We start from the raw sequence: 12,395 nt of genomic DNA, 5'->3' as shown, positions 1-12,395 counted from the left end.
CTACGTGCCTCCCTGTGAGCAGCATCAAGCACTGCAGTGCAAATGACAGGACGCTTGTGGCCAACGTCCAATGATCACAACTGTTTAAAGCACCTGTCACATTTATTTATTATAAGATGTGCAAAATGCCTTAAGTTATTTACATATTAGCTGGAAAAACTTTAATTCAGAATTCCAACCTTCTGTCTTTTTCGTATGCTTATTCAGTGAGGGAGGAAAAATGTATTCCAATAGCTGCAAAATGATTTAAAAGAAAGAAAAAGGATGGATGGATGCGGTACAGAGACCGTACATCTGAGGAAACTTACTGATTTATTTTATTTATTTATTAATATTTGTTTATTTTATTTATTCTTTATTTGTCCTATTTATTCTTTTATTCATATGTCTAGTTAATTATTTTCTGTTCATAATGTACAGCGTTGTAGGACAGACGGTTTTTAATATTACAACATTTCAGCGCTCTTTTCTTAGTATCTCATATTTCTTCTCCTAACTTGCTGTTTGAAGTAAAAATGTGAGTGGCTGTAGTATCGACAGTTCACCGACAGAGGGAGACATTTATCTCTGAACAGCAACAATGCTGTACAATGTGACCAATTATAAATCCTCTCACTGGCCGCATTCAAATGAAAAAAATACAAATTAAAAATACATGAGTGATTCTCGCATGACATTTCATGTGTTCTACTAAATAAAACGTTTATTTTTTTTTCCCAATACAGCAAAAACAATTTTATTTCCTGAGCCAGGATGACGTTTGATGAACTTAAATCCTTTTTTTCCCCCTTGTCCCCTTGCTCTCTCTGTGAGGTGGAACTAGCCAGCGTACATGGGGGAGATTTATCAGTGTGTTTGGAAAAAAATCAGAGTGAGGTCTTCGGGCCAAATGAGCCTCACTTCTCTGTGGGTGAGAGTACAGCTGGAGAGATTATCCCCTCCAACACGCGTCATCAGTGTCGCCTCACAACAGGCCTCCAGTTGCTCTGGACGGGCTGTGTTTGTGTGTGCGTGTTTGTGTGTGCGTTAGCTTCAATAATCAGCCCTGTTGGAGACGACGGGGTTTGTGCGGCCATAAGCTGACCTGGAATTTTTTTCAATAAAAGGTTTAATCTTTTACAGGAGGCAGTGCGGTGCCTGAGAGTTTCTCTTTCTTTTCTTTTTTTTTCTCCTTGTTTTGCTCCTTAAACCAATTTATCTGCTTGGTTACTTCAAATAACCTTTCACATGAATGTCACTCAGTCACAATATTTGCATTGCGATGCATTTGACCTCTAGTTACATCATTGCTGCTTGGTAAAGTGCAATATTAGACCAGCACTCATTTCTTTCATTTTGTTTGCATGTTACATTCATAACTGAAATTTCAGACATGAAGTTTGATGCTGCCTTTACTTTTTTTTGTGTGCCTTTTTATAAGGAAATAAGGAGATGAAGGAATCTGCAAATAGGGAATACAAACAGAATAAAAGTATTTTATTTTATTTAACCTTTATTTAGCCAGATTAGTTATTAAGAAGAAATTTTTAAAATAACAACCTGGTGTGGAAAGAAGCATTTTTTTAAGACTACAAACCAGTTTCTGAATAACTATTTATTTTAAAAAAAACAACCTGTAATGACTTCATTTGCTTTCTAGCTGGGAAAGGTGGCATAGCAGAACAGAAATAATTCTGGTTTTATTTAGTCAGTTTCAGAAACACAAATCGAAATTTACCTCATTAGATTGGTGGTTGGTAGATATACAGAGAAGCACAGAATTATTCATATCTCTGACAGATTTAAATGGAAATGTATTTCAATTCAACCAAAGAGTTGGTTTCTGACAGGACATAATGATTTCAAATGTAAAACAAAACGTATCACTTCCAACAAAAAAAAAAAAAAAAAAGAAGAAGTTGTTCTCTGTTCCTGAAAAACGGCATGTTGACAATGATTCGCCTATTATTTTACTGGTATTTACCAAGTTCATATGCAAGTGTGTGCAGGAGTTCAATTTCCTTGGCCATCTTGTTTTGGCTTCTTTCTACAGTTATTGGATGAGGTCTAGGTCAAGGTGCTGCAGCATCAGGGTAAAGCCTTCACCTTGCACCTTTTATTTTTCCATCACCCAGACAGTTATGCCTGAAGCTAAAACACAAGGTCCTAAACAAGACTGATCCACACATGCTTTTTTGCAGCAATGACAATAACACACAAATCTTGATTATTCCTGTTTTTCTTTTTCGAAGCTTGTATTTGTGCATGTACATGCAAAACAACTTCTAGAACCCTACAAGCTCTTCATGATTTGTTTATCAAAGTTTTATTATTATTTTTTTTGCTATCAGGCGATCGCTTAGCCAAGTCTCTTGTAAAGTTCCTGAAGCATTTTATAACAGTGTTTCTCTCCTCAGCCTGACATCTAGTTTGTTTTTGTTACAAACTAAAGAAAGCGAACGCTGAAAGTTTTTTGTTATCTTCTGTAAGCTAGTCAGACAAGGGCAGCTGGTCCTACTTTTCTTTTTTTTTTTCTTTTTTCAAATTTCCATTAAATTTTTAATAAAATTCTGATATGATGAGATGGATAAAATTTAGCAGGCAGCTTCTTAATTTTAGAAATTTTAAATAAAGAAACTTTATTTAAAAATAAATATTTTTAAAGGCAAGTAAAGTTAGTGTATAAAAGATGTTTTATGCTCACCACATATTGATCTGTATGATCTGAGTTCATGGATCCAGTTCACCACCACACACCGCTGTAACATGATCCAAGTTTTCCTCTGTCCTAAGTTTTCCAGACCCTGAACCTTGATTGGATCCACTTGTTCCGGGTGAATAGCCACACTACCCCATCCCTTTGTGTGCCATTGTTTTGAATCATAAGAGTATCGGTTGAGTGTTTTACTGGGAATCTCGGCTCTCTGTGTCTCACATCGCTCTATTGTGCAGCAAAGAGGGCAGAGTTTGAGCTGCCTATTGTGAGGGAAGTTTACTTTGTTTACTCCTTGTGAGAAAAGAGCGAATGCTGAGGTATAGTATTATGTACTGCTCAAGAGCTTTTATTAAAAGGAAACTTTAAAATGAACCCTGGTTTCGTTTTAGACCCAATCACAGAAGCAGGTGCAGAGGGTCTTGTTGACTAATTGGACCAAACACCATTTTCAATGGCCTTCTTGAACACTTTGTCATACCAATTTAAAACTCGGTACAAATACATAATTAACTGGCTGCAGGCATATTTCTCTGAAAAATATGACCACTAGAGAGAAGAGCCGAGTGGAGAGATTTTGTGTCCCTGGCATTTTATCTGATTTCACCAACTTAGACATTTCCATTTTCCAGTAGCTTTGATAAATTGACTTTGTAATTTTATGTTGCCAAAAGCCTTTTTCGTAAAACCTTTCTGCTAATCTATAAAGATAAAATCCTCCAAGCTCCCTGAGGCCATATAAAATCGCAGGAGGACTGGCAGGTTGTTGTAGGTTTGAACTTAGTTTAAGTTTTAAATTTCACTCAATTGCTAATGTTTGGCAGTGACGTATGTAATGTGAAAGGTCAACGCTATGAAACTTACCGGAAATCGCCTGTGGCGTAAAAAAAACAACAAAAAAACAAAAATAAAATATCCTCCACTAGCGAGAAGAGCCGATCCAATTTAGGCGGCTGTTAATGCTAATTCAATATTTGGAAGCGCGACCAACATGGACTGAACGGCTTCGTTCACGTCCATCGCTGTCATTGCTAAAACTACAAGCAGACTACAATTATAAATCAGCGCAGAAAATTGACGTCATCGTTCACAACTTCTCTGTTCGCTGTTTGAACACAGGTTGAGTTGGAGGAATGGGAGGAAGCCCAGACTGAGCTGTGAAGCGAGATTAGCATCAAGTGGAAAAAAAAAAAAAAAAAAAAAAAAAACAATTGCCAGGTTAGTGATATCTATCCCTCAAAGCTTTGAGTTTTATTAAAAAAAAACAAAAAACAACAAAAAAAAAACTCGCAGCTTCTTAAATTGCAGATGTTGATGTTATGTCCTGTGCATATAATCTGCTTTGAGGCCTTATTGAGATTCTTTTTCAAAACAGTAACAGGTGTTGCGTCGATTCGCCTTTCCCCTTCAGATACTGTTTCCGCAGCGTCTTCTCCGCACCGCCCAGGCGGAAAAATACGCGCGTAACACCTGTTACCATGTCACACATGATGTCTTGTTTGCTGGTCCTGCTGGTTGAACCCTATTCATGTCTATGGGTTGAACAAACCATACGTCATTACTACATGATGACTCTCTTACGGCACAATAGAGGCAGGCTGGCTTTTACCTTTCCCAAACACCTCCTTGGTGCTTTCACAAAACAGATGGAGAGGAAAAATGACATCTTAATCTCACCGTCAAGTGTTTTGTGAAATAGATTTGTTGAAAGAAAGCCACTGGTATTTGCTTTTGCAGTTTGTCACGCCCATGTAGGGGACACAACAAACATGACAACAGTGGAAGAAGATACTCTGACTTAAACAAAACCTTCAGACTTGCATGCAAAATCCCAAACTAACACTGGACAAAACTGTGAACACAACATCCTCATGGTGGTGGCAGCATCATGCTGTGGGGACACTTTTCTTCTGCAGAGATTTGGAAAACAATCGAGATTGAAAATGTTTACAGGCTGGTAAATAAGCGAGAGTGGGGTGGAGGTTCACCTTCAGGACAGTGGCCCCAAATACTCAGCGAAAATGGAACGGTCTAGATCAGAGGATATTCATGTGTCAGAACGGCCCAGTCAAAGCCCAGAATTAAACCTGATTAGGAATCTGTGGCAAGGCTGAGAACTGATTTTCAAAGATGATCTCCATCAAATCTAAATTCAGTTTTATAGTTTGCACGCAAAAATAAACTTGGAACAAACCTCTCCTCTAAATCCACACATACAGAGCTTCGCTAAAGTATGTCAAAGTGTAGCACAGCACCTTGAACACACCCACAGTAAAACACAGTGGGGGCAGCATCATGTCGTGGGACTGTGTTGACCTATTCACAGATACTGTCCATTAAAATGTACATTAAATTGAGCTACAGTGACCATAAATGAACACCACAGTTTTTCCTGTCACTTCACACGTACGCTCTACTTTACGTCGCCTGTCACAAATCACCTCTGTGAAGTGCACAGTGACTGGGGATTGTTATGTGATTGTGAAAAAGTTTCAGGGCTTAAAATACTTTTGCAAGGCCCTGTACCTGCAGTGTTGTATGCTTAATATTATGTGTGCATTTTTCCTTTATCTGTCTTTTCATTTAGGGCTTGTAAGATCTGTTAAGTAAGCATTAAAGTCAACGCATTGAGCAACTAATCCAACGGCCCAGCCTCCTCCCTACCAGAGTTCAGGCGCTGTGTTGAAACGATATTTCTCTGTGTGAGCACTTCTGACTCAATCTCAGTTTCCTATGCACACACACACACTTACAAGTTCCCTACTGTGTGAGTAAGTGCATATGTGTGTGTGTCTGTGTGTGCATGGGGGGGGGGACTTTCTGAATGTATGCATGCGTGTCTGCGCGTGTGGGTGGGTGCGTGTGTGTGTGTGTGTGTGTGTGTGTGTGTGTGTGTTGTTACTCTAAACAGGGATCCAGCTTCCTCACTTCTCTCTTCTGTCCTCACTCTGGTGTCTGGCTGGCTGTTCTCGCCGCGGCTGTAACCGTTCAGCACATCGTGCTCGCTGCCTCCCCAGTCTCCATGACAACAGGCTGTCACAAAGGCGTCAAAAAGTCACCGGAGATCAGGAAGAAGGAAGCACCTGGTCCCACCCTCGCCGCGGCTCTCTAAGTAATCCAGGTAGGCAGACGCACACATTGGGGAGACGCACTGTTACACAATATTGAACGAGAGATGAAGGCTGCTCTTTTCAGGAGTGTGTTGAAACAGAGATACATGATCAAACAAGTACCTTCGGGGAAAAGAAAGGGAGTAAAAAGAAGCTGAACACGGAGAACGAGAAGCTCCGAGCTGTGTCACTGTTTTACTTTCAGTTCAGGTGTGAAGGAAGCAGCAGCCTCTCCAAAGGCTGGAATGTGTTGGTGTTAGACATATTGAGCTTCAAGTTTCACTGCAAGTCATCTTCACGCTGACAGTAAAACACAAGGAGCGGGATTGGGTGTCTGAGAGGAGCTGTTATTACATAAAGTTGTCATTATGGTGGGATCCACTTTGCTGACGTCAAAGAGCGAAGACAGTCGCCCCAAAGACGGCGAGTCATCATGACCTTATGAGGCGGCAGAGGGTGATCAGCGGTAATAAGCAGGTGGCGGATGAGAGCAATCATGTGGCGAAGGTTTGGAATGAGGTGTGAAGGAAACCCCTTCTGGAGGAATGCTGCTCAGGCTGTTAGGACATGCGCGCGTGCACACACACACACACACACACACACACACACACACACACACACACACACACACACACACACACACACACACACACACACTCACGTGCGCGCACTCATTCAGGCAGGTTGAACAGGGGCACAAGAGGATAGCATTTCCCATCCGGAATGATAGAAGGGAGGAGGTGTGCCGGGAGTTTGGGCAGTTCTGATTCTGGTTTGGTGAGTTTCAGGGGCAGGTAGTGTGTACACCTTACACACAGCAGCAGAGGCACAAGGCAGGAAGATTTCCAGTGAAACGAAAGCAGCGGAAAGGCAGAACTGAACACCTCAAAGAGTTTTGGGTCCAGAAGCATCGAGGCTTGAGTTGAGCGTCATGCAGCCCTGACTGGAGCGCTGCGTCGGTCATGGTTTGCTGTGAAGGAAGATAGATTGTGGTGTCTCATAGGATCAAGAAGGTATTCACCGGGATGATTAGTGTGTCTGCGTGTGTGTATGCGTGTGTGCTCTGAACTTTTTCATTTCTTCTACCTCCCTTTGGTCTCTCCCCCCTTCCAAGCTCTGAGGAATGTGGGGCTTATGTCAGTGAGAGTCAGGTACAGACTCACTAATTACCACTGCCCTCCCTACCTCCATCCTTCCCTTCCTCCCTCCCTCCGTCTGTTCTCTCCTTCTTCACCGTCACCTCCTGCTCTCTCCTCCACTTTAAGACCTTGCGGGCTCCCCCCTCTGTTCTCCTGTCTCCCGCTGTTGCGTCTACACGTGTTGTCGTGACTGGAGCAGAGAGGAGAGGACAAACAGAGAGGATCTGAGTCAGGATCTGAAAAAACACCAAAAGGAGAAGAGAAACTCTGACTTATCCTCTCTGGCTGTGTGAGTGTTTGGAGTTGGTCGCCTGAGATTTGTTCTCACTGTGCTTTTTGTGGGGGCCCCGTCACTGAAGACAGGAGTCCGCTTGACAACCAGCACGAGGCGAGCGGCGAACCTGACGGACAGCGCAGAGGAGGAGGCGAAGAGAAAGAAAGAGAAGATGAGAAAGTGACGAGTTGGATCGTTGCTTTTTGCGTGGTGGACGAAGAACCGACGGCGACGCAGCGACTACACGTCCCATCATCCCACAGGTTGGCTGGAAACTCATCACACGAGTTCTCTGCACTTCTTCTACTACTTCTTCTCCTTCGCTTTTCACTCTTGATCCCTAACAGATACTCTGTGAGGACATTGTGTGTTTTCTCACCTGGATGGCTCGTACTATACACACACTAACACACAGATGCACACACACAGTGGGTATCTGGAAGGACATTTTTTCAGCTGGTCAAGTGATCACACTGACCCCGCTGACTGCTGTAACCTTCACGGCAAGGTTACGGGACGAGGTCTGGATGTTTATTTGTGTGTGTGTGTGTGAGTGTGTGTATGGCTGTGTGCTTTTAGCTAATGTCTTGTCTTGCCATTTTATGTGTGTGTGTGTGTTTGAAAAACTGGTCGAGCAGGGCGCCAGTCAGCCTTGGGTGTCCTGTTGTTGTACAAACGAGATTTAGTTGCGTGTGTGTGCGTGTGTGTGTGTGTGTGCGTGTGTGTGTGTGTGTGTGTGTGTGTGTGTCTGCGTGCGCATACACTGAGCCTGCAGTGTGTCTGTTTAGGACGGCTCATATCCAGCTGATATTTTCAAGAACAGATGTCCTGTGCTTCTCCATACGATGATGTGCACTTTGAATTTAGGTTTGAAGGAGACGTACCTTTGACAAAATCTGCCGGCTTCTTAAGTAATATCTTTAACACCGTGGTCTGTTTTAACCATGTAATTTAAACTCTGAAGCGGCTTTTAATCCAACTGAAGATTACACAACTTGTAGGACACAAAGCAAAACTGAGACTGAAACAAACAAACAAAAAAAAAAAACTGGTAGTGAAACTCAAAGTAATACATCGCAAGTTCTGTAAAATTATTTGCACAATGCTGGACTGATTTAATTCAGATCAGTCCAGTAATTTGCAATGCAATCCAGAAATGTATTCAGATTCAGATGTAGCTCCACACAGTCCAATTTATGGTTCTGTCTGTGGCTCTGTTTATGAGAGACATAGTTAAAAACAAAAAGACTGAACCAGAATTATAGCTAAGAAAAACTAAGAGATCATGTAAAAGTAATAGCAGTTTTAGTTACACTACCGGCTCTATCCAGAAAAGAGTCGCAGCTGAATACTGAAGCACTGGGCCATACGTTCTTTCTATGGGAAAGAAATACAAAGAGACGAACCCAGTTAAGGGAAATAACTACTGCACAGATGTCTCTGTCTGGGAAAGAGACATTTCTGAACACAGAAGCACCGAGTGGATTTCCCTCCTTGTAAAATAAAATCAAAGAGCGTTCACAAAGATGATGGCAGGGATAACAACGTCAGTGATGCGTCTAAAATAGAGCTAAACACAGAAGAGTGCTTTCCATAGATGATGAGGCAAAACGAGTAACAAAGTTAGAGGCAGTAATATTCCTATTAATAGCCATTTCTAAAAAAAAAAAAAAAAAAAATAGGGAGATACTGGATAAGCACAGACATACTTCATTATCAGCTTTCATAACATCCCATAACGTGAGAACAGGGAGTACTAATATATGTAAAACACAATGGGTGCTAAAGTCCTTGCCTTACATGAGTTTGTAGGATAGAGTTCGTGGAACATAATAGAGGCAGTCGACCTTGGCTCAGGTTTTACAGAGAATAAAACCTGAGAGTGTAAATTAGGTGTCCTCCAGAGATACCATCCTGTAGTTTTTGTGTAGATGCCTCCTTACCTGGACTGAATTCAGACAACCTTATCATAAAATATTCTACATGTAGGTGTAGGTATGTTTGATTCACATTCAAGAATGACTCAATCGATGCTTATAAACTGAGATTGTGTTCTTTACGACGACTTTCAAAGAGGATGATTCATGTATCAGTTTTTAAACAGCAACTTTTTTCTTTACTGAGTTTGTGTGTCACATCTCTTTGCTGTTTTGAGGCAGCTCATTTGAAATGTATTTTTCTATTTCAAAAGCTGTCTCCGTAGCTCCTCGAGAGCCTCAGAGGTTTGCACGAAATACGTTGTGACATTACCTCACCCACATTATGACACACTTTAGAAAGTACAACTATTCTAATGCTTTAAAGGGCTGACATTCTTTCGTTCTCCAAAGTCTGAACGAGGCTGAGGAGTATTTACTGTAAATGTTTATGCAGGTTTCTGAAAGGTGTGTGTCTGGTCAGACCTGATGAGGTGGTGACACATGGTTTCTTTGCACTACCTCATGCAAGACCAAAACTAAAAATAGAATCATGGAAAACGGCAGACTTGTGACACTTTTTTTTAAAGTCAAACGATTCTGTATTCGCGTTACCTCCTCGTTAAAGCCACGGCGAATTGTGCAAGTAGATGTTTTCAAAAAACAAAAAAACAAACAAAAAAAAAAGTCATTAAAGATTGAATCTAGATTTGAGTTGTTTTGTCCCAGTATGACTTTACTGGTAAATCGTGTTTGGGCCGTTATTGGTTTCAGGAAGACGAGACTAGTGACTGAAGAAGATTCAAACAGGAAGAAAATGTGACATTTCTTTTGTTTTTTTAGAAGCGCGACTTAGAATACTGTTTAGCAAACCTCAAACATAAGGAAGAGAAACAGCTTAAACGGCATGAATTAGAGGCAAACAGACACGTAGTATACAGTCATGCCACATGATCATCTCAAGCTGAATATGAGGAAGCACAGATTTAGTGCGCTGCGAATGCGACAAAGCCAAATCCAGAAGCTCAGGGCCAGAAATCCAGAACTGCGCCGCGCACAGAAACTCATGCAGCTCAGGCAGAGAAGGGGACCTGTTAGCACTATTGTGCTGTTTATGAAACACCTGTAACCAGATCTCATCTCCTCTCCCTCTCTTTCTCTCTCCTTCTCTCCGATTCTTTCTGTTTGTCACAAACACACACATACCTGGAGAGCACAATGGCCACATTCTTCCCCTCCGTCTACCCCTCCCACCTTCCTCTTTAGCTCCCATCTGACCGGGCCAAACACAGAGTGGCAGCAAGACGAAAAGGAAGTAAAACAGGTCAAAATTACTGTTGCGTGATGTGTTACGAAGAGGCATAACACTTAAAGTGTGCTCATTTGCAACAGGAAATATATGAGACTATGAGGAATTTAAAGCTTCCTTTTGAAGAAAAAAAAAGAGACAAAACAAGTATTAGGACAAATAATAAAATGAATTATTTTAAAGAGGTAAATACATATACAGCTCTGGGAAAAATACAAGAGACCTCTTCAATGAATCCCATTGAAAACCTCATTGTTACTCCACCAAATATCGATTTCTGAAACATTAGTATTGTTGTTTCTTCTAAATGAATATGAACTTGTTTTCTTTGCATTATTTGAAGTCTGAAAGCGCGGCATCTTTTACGTTATTTTGACCAGTTCTCATTTTCCGCAAATAAATGCTAAATTGTTGCTTTGAATTTCGGAACCAAATTGTCAGTAGTTTATATAATAATGATAATAATACAAAAAAAAAAAAATCATTGTTCATTTTACTCAGACGTATGCCTATGAAAAGTAAAATCAGAGATACTGATCATTTTAAGTGGTTTTTAAAAATGTTTCCAGAGCTGTATTTATGCCCTTTCTACTGACCTTGAAGAAGCGTGTGTTATTAGTCCTACATTTTGTTCAGCAGGACAAGATTATGTGGCTCTTTAGACAGTATAAAGTTCCTTTTTACAGATAAAAAAATATTTTATACCAAACTGTTTGGTTTTGAGAAAGACAAACTAAAGAGAAATTTTGTTTTTATTTATTAGGAAATCAATAATTATAGTAAGAACGATAAACAGCTCTCTCCCTTGTCAAATGCTCCGTTGCCACCCTTCCTCGTCCGTTTGCTCACTTAAAATTCTTTGCAAAACATAATTTCAAATGTACCCAGAAACATTTGCTTGTTGCAGCAAACATCCTGTTGAAGTTTACACTGCAAACAGCAGTCATGGATTACAGGTTCGCAGTACTCATTAAGACTAATAATAATAATAATAATAATAATAATAATAATAAAAACTTATTTAAATGAGGCATTGGTTTCCATTTTTGATTTGTGTTCAGATCTGTACTTTGCTTTGTTTGCATTTCTGCTGGCATACACCGTTTTTATGCAGGAGGTTTTCCTACAAAGGTTCCTCATGACGTTACGTTGATATGACGATAATTCGTTTATTCGTCTGGAGGGAACGCAGAGCAGAAATCTAATCGACTCGAAAGCAATCAACACTTTACTAAAGCCAGTTTCAACTCTCTGCCGCTCCACTAAGATGAGACATTGTGTAACTTAATGTTCGTCTGTGAATGTGGCGGCTCGACTGAGTGTGTAAACAGGTGACATCCACTCTCTGCCAAGGCTGGATCAACACTCCCCGTCCCCTGTTTTTCCTCAGTCCCCTTTCCGCTGTTCAACCTTCGACCCCAGCGTAACCCCGGCGCCCCCCGGTGCGGTGACACCAGTGAACTCTCTATCCTCTCCTCTTGTCCTACACCCCTGCTTTCCTCCCTCCTCGCTCCTCCAGCCTGCTCCAGCCCTAATGCTCTTATTATGCTTCATTTCACTGTAAGTCACCTCTGCAAGAGAAAATGAGCGAACCAGAAAACAGGACCTTCTTTACAAACCCATGCATATAGGCCGACGCCTCTCGTGGCAGCTGTTGCTAACATTTCCAATTATTTCCTTTTTTTTTTTTTATTAACTCTAAAGTAAGTCAGGTGATACAAAATCTATTTTCCCCAAGGACATTGACATTTACCCATTAAAAACGTCTTAGATCTTTCAATGGCAGGTTAAAGACACTCAGATTTAGCATTGATATTATGCTAATTTTATGACTTTTGATTTTCAATGAACTACTTCAGGTTTTTTTTTTTTTTTTTTTTTTTTTAAAAAATGCAGGGAAAAGGTTTGAATTTTTTTTTTTTTTTTTGAACCCCAAACATGGTGAAAATAATTTA

The 12,395-nt window shown here is 40.7% G+C and overlaps 1 protein-coding gene across 11 annotated transcripts in view; it reads left to right on the top strand.

The window, feature by feature from the left end:
* The first annotated feature begins 5,506 nt into the window (after window positions 1-5,506).
* Window positions 5,507-12,395, top strand: part of rbm47 (RNA binding motif protein 47) — a 47,648-nt gene continuing 40,759 nt past the window's right edge. For 3 of the 11 annotated variants that reach the window (XM_015032313.1, XM_015032310.1, XM_015032300.1), the window contains exon 1: window positions 6,882-7,478. The gene's annotated coding sequence lies outside the window, so the exon portion shown is untranslated. Of the gene's footprint in view, window positions 5,814-6,517; window positions 6,816-6,881; window positions 7,479-12,395 lie in introns of those variants that run through there. The other 8 variants (XM_015032314.1, XM_015032312.1, XM_015032311.1 and 5 more) reach the window with 6 other exon arrangements.

This window comes from Poecilia latipinna, unplaced genomic scaffold, assembly GCF_001443285.1.
Source record: "Poecilia latipinna isolate Pla-1442-1.1 unplaced genomic scaffold, P_latipinna-1.0 Scaffold237, whole genome shotgun sequence".
In the NCBI taxonomy this organism is placed as follows: Eukaryota; Metazoa; Chordata; class Actinopteri; order Cyprinodontiformes; family Poeciliidae; genus Poecilia; species Poecilia latipinna.
The sequence above is the reverse complement of the archived record's forward strand: the minus strand, read 5'-3'. Positions and strand labels throughout refer to the sequence as shown.